Raw genomic sequence first — 6979 nt, 5'->3', positions numbered from 1 at the left:
CTTGTTTAACTGGAAGATCAAAGGGAAGTGGTTCAATTTGCTTTCTTGCTCTCACTTTCGTGCTGGTTGATTTTCCTGTTTCCGGTGAGCCCATTTCCTGTAACATATTACCTGACCCCTAAATTTTGACACATCAGCTATTAAAATGTTATACGGTTGTAGTTCAATATCCACGAAAGTTAGGATATTTACCTTTGAAATTGACATAGGTTCCATGATGCAACTAATGTGGGTGAATGCATTGAATCAATTGGTAATACGACTCCTTCTCACCAGGAAAGGTAAATTTGGACACATCAGCTATTAAAATGTTATACGGTTGTAGTTCAATATCCACGAAAGTTAGGATATTTACCTTTGAAATTGACATAGGTTCCATGATGCTATCCTGGTGAGAAGGAGTCGTATTACCAATTGATTCAATGCATTCACCCACATTAGTTGCATCATAGACAGTTGAAGAGTTCTCAATGTTATGTTTAGTGATAGATAATGTGATTACATATTTCTGCCTGACCAACTGATTCAGTATATCTGGAAAAAATTGTTCTCCTTTCGCCTATTAAAAAAATTCCAAAACTATGTTTAATCAAATGAGTAAGATTAGTACCACGTAATGCAGAAAATTTACCTCAGCTTGTGGGCAGTAAATATCATCAACTTTCTTGCCTATAATCCTACATACATCCTCATCGCTAAACATAACTTCAATTGAACCACTCCCATCTGAGCAATCTGTTTTGATATTGAAGCTGCACATTTTTTAAAAATAAAGTTTAATATCTAAATCAACACTAAATTTTGCTGTCGATGAAATTACTATAGGTATAAAGAGGCATTGCACCTTCGCCTGGGGTAAGGAATCAACTGTTTGCAGTCAGGGCATTTAATGATTCCAGCAATGATTGCTACTTTAGTTGTGCAATTCGAACAAAAAATTGTGTACCATTTATTCCTATCCACCACCTTTGTAACCACAATCTCACAGTTCACTTGTTCCTGGTAGCAGAACAGAGTTCTGAGGTATAATTAAATTATTAATATATGTAAGCTGGTACTGTGAAGGGATACCTCAATATCCTTCAATTGTAAGGATTTTATCTGCATCACGGTCATCACAGGAGTTTCCATTTCATCATCCCCATCTGAAAGATGCATAGATTCTTGTACCCTATATTTAGTAGCGAGTAGTTAAGCAAATACAAATTAACCTTATTTTTCTTAAGAAAGAGTATTAAGGTCATCACTTCTTCCTCAGCATGTCAACACAGTAGTGATCAGGTTCAATGTAGATCCTTGTAGCGGGGTAATTTGTGAGTTGCGGTTCACCTGCCCATTGTGGAAGAACAAAATTATTTTATGCCAAATAACAATCGAAACTATAAACATATATACCTAATTTACTAACCATCATATCGTGTGACCCTAGCACATGAAATAATTACTATGACATCTCTTCCAGTCGCCTTAGAAAAGCGCTGATCAACTTCCAAAGCAAATTTATCAAACAGTGTCACCTTTGTTGTTTGCCTAATTCACATAATTTATTGTTGTTTTGTTCAGAACATGGATTACATGAAATTGTATAGGGTATCTAGCAAAAGAATGTACTAACCCGCCATCAACAATTTCAAACTTTAGACGGTACTAGTTCTGATCATTCTTACTACTCTGAACAATGGGGCTTTTATTTTTCATGATGCCCACCATGTCTACAATGTTAAACGGGAAAGTAGATAATTGGTTATAGCACAAGAAAGCAAAGCGTTTTTGTAAAAGTGTGAAAATTAAAATATTGAATTTTTCCACTAACCTACTAAAAAATGATTGTCGTTAGCCATCTTAGCTATGTCTTTCATATGAACCAAATCAAAAGCGTACTTATCAATTTTCAGTGGGTTCTCACTGTTCTCTCTTGTCCATTTTGTATCCTTTGAGAAATATATGTGTTTGTTGTTTCTCACAGGTCTATAATTTTCATCGCCTAGGAAGTCCTTCACTTTAAAGTTCTCCAAGATGTAAACATTTCCTTCCTCAAAACCCTCTGTTATGTTTTCACAAACTTTTGCGTTCGCATATGCATGGATACGGTTGTTCTAAAATAATTTGATTATTAAGGATAATATATTAAGATTATTTTAATATTGCGGCATATAGTAAAGGCGTAATATTAGATTGATGGATTAAGGTTAGTAAAAACGTACTGAATCATCAATTATTAGCATATTCATTCCCCAAAATTCATGCGTTTGCCGGTTCATTCCTTTCCACACCGCCTGTGCTCTTACTCGACAACACCAGTCATAAGAAGACATTTCCAACTTCATTAATGAGTCGTACTTGTTAAGTTCCATATTTGTAGATCTGCAAACCTGTAAATGAATGAGATAAAATGGTTGAAACTTTAATAAGGAAGTAAAGGTCTTAACTGACGACCGCATCTTGCTTGCAGTTGTTGCTCCCAGTCCTTGCTATACTTTTGTGGGTGTAAATGATCCACTCCTCTTCACTCAATAATTATTCTTTTAGCAAGAGAAAGTAGTACTGACACAATTACTTATTACAGTAAATTTTTATATAGGACACGTGCAGCTTGATAATAACAACGGCATGCAAGTGGTACTGAACAATTTAGAAAACCGGGCTTAACCCTTACCACGTATACGACTCTTTTGTTAAAGTTAATGACATGGTTGCAATTACATTGAGGCAGTTCATGAGCATATAAACAATAAAATAAAAGATTGCCTGACACAAAGAAAATTTGGGGGTTTTAACATATTCCTTCAATTATTAGTATATATAGTGCAAGAAAAAAAATGGAGGGTATTATTTGCACATCTTAGAATTATAGTTACATGCACTATTTTAAAATTTGTCTTCATCTTTCATATTATTTTAAATATATGTCTTTTCTCTTATTCTCAATTTATTTTTCCTACTTCAAACTAATTTATATTTCGATAATATTGAAATTAAAGTATTATTATATTATTTGTGTATTTTATCATTTCTAAATTCTTCAAAAATTGAGTTTTGAATTTTAATATTTTAATCATTAACAAATTTACAACGATAAATGATTCTTTATAACACTTAATAAGTGGTAATATAATTTAAATTTTAGAATTATAATATTTAAAATTGATATTTTCATGTTATAAGATTTTGGTTCAACATGTTAAAATGTAAATAAAATTTTAGCACAAAAATAGATATAGGTCCATTCCATTCTTATTAATTGGATTAATATTATAATACTAATGATCTTTAAAAAATCAGCTTATTTTGTTTTTAATATTAATAAATATGTTTAAGAGTTTGATTAATAATTAATATAATTAAAATAAGTTGGTGTTCTTAATATAAGAAAATAAATTTTATGTAATATGTAGAGTAATGATATTTGCACACTTTAGAGTTGTAGTTGCACACCCTGCCTTGAATTTTACCTAAACTACCCTTCTATTTGTCTTGATCTTTCATGTCATTTTAAATATATGTTATATCTCTTTTATTCTCAATTTCTTTTGGATGGTGATATCTCCACATCTTAGAGTTATAGTTGCACATTCTACTTTAAATTTTACCTAAACTACCCTCATTTTTGTCTTCATCTTTCATGTCACTTTAAAAATATGTTATCTATTTTTCTTCTCAATTTCTTTTAGCTACTTTAAACTATTTTATATTGCGATAATATTGAAATTAAAGTATTATATATTATTTATGTCTTTATCATTTCTAAATTTTTGAAAAATTGAATTTTGAATTTCAATATTTCAAATGTTAACAAACGTACAACGATAAATGATTCTTTACAACACCAAATGAGTAGTAATATAATTTAAATTATAAATTATAATATTTAAAATTGATATTTTCATGTTAAAAGATTTTGGTTCAACATGTTAAAATGTAAATAAAATTTTAGCACAAAAATACATATAGTTCTATTCCATTCTTAGTAATCGGATTAATATTATAATACTAATGAACTTAAAAAAAATCAGGTTATTTAGTTTTTAATATTAATAAATATTTTTAAGAGTCTGTTTACTAATTAATATAATTAAAATATGTTGGTGTTCTTAATATAAGAAAATAATTTTTATGTTATATATTATATTATGTACGATATGATTGCTAATACTTATCTGAATCAATAATATATAATTCTAAAAATGAAACTTTTTGCTCTAACTACATAGGAGGTTCATGCATAAATTAATAAATTTATATTTAAACATGTAGTAAGACAGCCAAAGTTACAATGGAACCAAGTAGTAACCCAGCACACTACTAACCAACCATACTACTAACGGGAGCGTTGGGAGACATAATATGACATGTTTGTAGTCACTTTCACATCCTTACAGAGCGAGACTGATTTTACAACACGTTGGGGCATTAACAACACCAAACATAATTATACAGGAAACATGATAATACACATCACAAACATTATGACCAAAACCAAAGTAATAGAGCAAAACCACTACGTTTTTAAAAATCATTCCCATAACTTGAAGGTTGCTGTTCCATCCCATTAACTTCCCAGAATCTACAAAAGAAAAGAAGCGAATTAGCAAAAAATCACAAATATTTGTGACAAATAATAAATAACTTCACAAGATATACCTTTTACGCAAGTTGTCCACTTTTGCACAGTTGGAATTGAAGTCAAATGAGGTAGCAAGCATGCTGGTTAAGCTACATACACCATTATAGTCATTGCGAAGCATTCTGGCTGAGTGAATGATAATGATAACAGGATACTCCGTACAATCGTAGTATAAAATCTCAAAGGAATGCGCCAATTCATTCCAAAGGCGTACTCTAACCTCATAGCTGCTTAGGCATAATCATTATAAACTCTCCACTAAACATTAATATTTTGAAGGAAGCATAAACCATATTCTATGAAAATTATATTAACCTGAAGTCAGAAATGGTAAAGTCAATATATTTCTGTTGCTCGCCTCTTTTATTAGTAACATTTTGAACGACCCTAACATTTTCCACGATTCTAGCAACATCTACATAATTATATATTAGATTGAGGTGAATAAACAGAATGAAGTATAAAATTTAAACAGACTAAAATAAAAACCTTACCTATTTAATAACTATCTTTAGGCTCAATGGTTTCAATATCTTGAAGATTGGTGAAGTAACACACATCATGAGGAATCAGACCCCAAGCATCAGGAAGAGGTGTAACAGATGTACCACTGGTAACAACAATGTGCTTCTGTCCTTTGAAACATCGATATTTTCCAGAGAAGGGCTCTACGATGAAGTTTCGTAGCATAAAGTTTTTCCCTTGTTCAAACATGTCGGCTGCATCTGGAACTTGTTCACAACCAACCCAAGCATGCATACGCTTATGCTAAGACATAATTTGAATTAAATTACTTGCATAAAAATAAAAACAATAAGTTAAATATATGACAATAACTCACGCATTCATCAATGAGAATCAAATAAAATCCTCTGAGCTCGCCAAGGACATTGTTATTAGGCCATTTCCTTGCCACTCGTACCATTATGGTCCACTGCTCTGTTAGCGTAATTTCTAGATCAATAAGATAGACATAATCTCCTTCCATGGAGATGAGGCCAGAGCAATTACCATCCATTTTTTAGAGAGCTTTACTACATACCACTATATGCATACAATAATGAATCTACTTTAGGGATACATAATAAGACGTGACCCTAATGTCACTGTAGTCATTTTTATCTTTAAGCAGAGTCTAAAACTTTAAAAATCATATATAATGGAAAATAATCAGCAGTGCACATACAGTTGGGACTTGGGCACTGCAATTTATCTTGTGATTTCTAAAAAATTAAACAATATCATCCTTTGATTCCTAAGAAATTAAACAATATCAGACATGTTTTCTGCTAGATATTTAGATGCACTGAAAAAATGTATTTGAAGTTAATTTAGCAGAACAGTTGTCAACAAATTTAGCAGAAATTACAAAAAAAATTAAGCATAGAGTCACCACATAAATATTGGGAAGGCTGTAATAATTTTCGACTACTTATCAATAGACCTTAATTTGTATAAATATCTTTAAACCTGCCTGCAGTTACAGTAATAACTGAAATGCTCATTTTTTCTTCTGGGGCTATGAAGAAGAAAATTATTATTAAAGATAAATCAATTATTTATGGAATGACTGCAGACCAAATATGTCCCAGAGCCTGAATTAACACTCTCAAGCCAACTGATGATTCCAATTAAATTCACCAACAATCAAAGGAACCATATTTTCACAAAAATATGTCATACAATAGTTCTCATGTCTTTTGCATCACAGATCAAGATACCAAGAGCTTTCTCTTTCAGCTCGCTGATCCACAACTTGATACTCAGAAAAAGATAGAATTGTATGTTGCCATACCTAAAATGTATGGCTACCTTGTAATTAGTTTGGGAAATTTTTTGAAACTATATTTGCAGTCTCCAGTAACAAAAGTAAAAAAACTGACAATACACCAACTCAACTCACTAACCCTACCAGGACAAATTTCAAACGCTTAAACTTTATCAGCCTGAAAAATAGGAAAATTGGTCACACTGCAGTTCTACAACAAACAATGGACTGATGTTATTCTTCCATGGGGTAGAAAATGCAGATTTGGCTTGTGGATGGAACAAATTAAGCTGCAACAACAAATTTGAGCAAGGAAAAAAGCTACAATTTCTTTATGAGGGAAATTTTGTGCTCAAAATTAAAAGTGTCAAATAGCTACAGAAACTTGTAATGTAACCCTGTGCCTGGAATTTTTAGCAATTACACCTGATTACCATTCATAGAAAATGCTCATCTAGCCATCAAATATACTATTTCCTGGTAATAAGGATAAAGATAACTTTATAAAGATTCCAACTTCCACTACATTTTCCATGTTCATATCAACATAACTTATATTAATCATAACTGAAAATTTAGCTTACTAA

The sequence above is a fragment of the Apium graveolens genome, chromosome 8 (genome assembly GCF_009905375.1).
Source record: "Apium graveolens cultivar Ventura chromosome 8, ASM990537v1, whole genome shotgun sequence".
NCBI classification, from domain to species: Eukaryota; Viridiplantae; Streptophyta; class Magnoliopsida; order Apiales; family Apiaceae; genus Apium; species Apium graveolens.
This window is presented reverse-complemented; position numbering follows the sequence as displayed.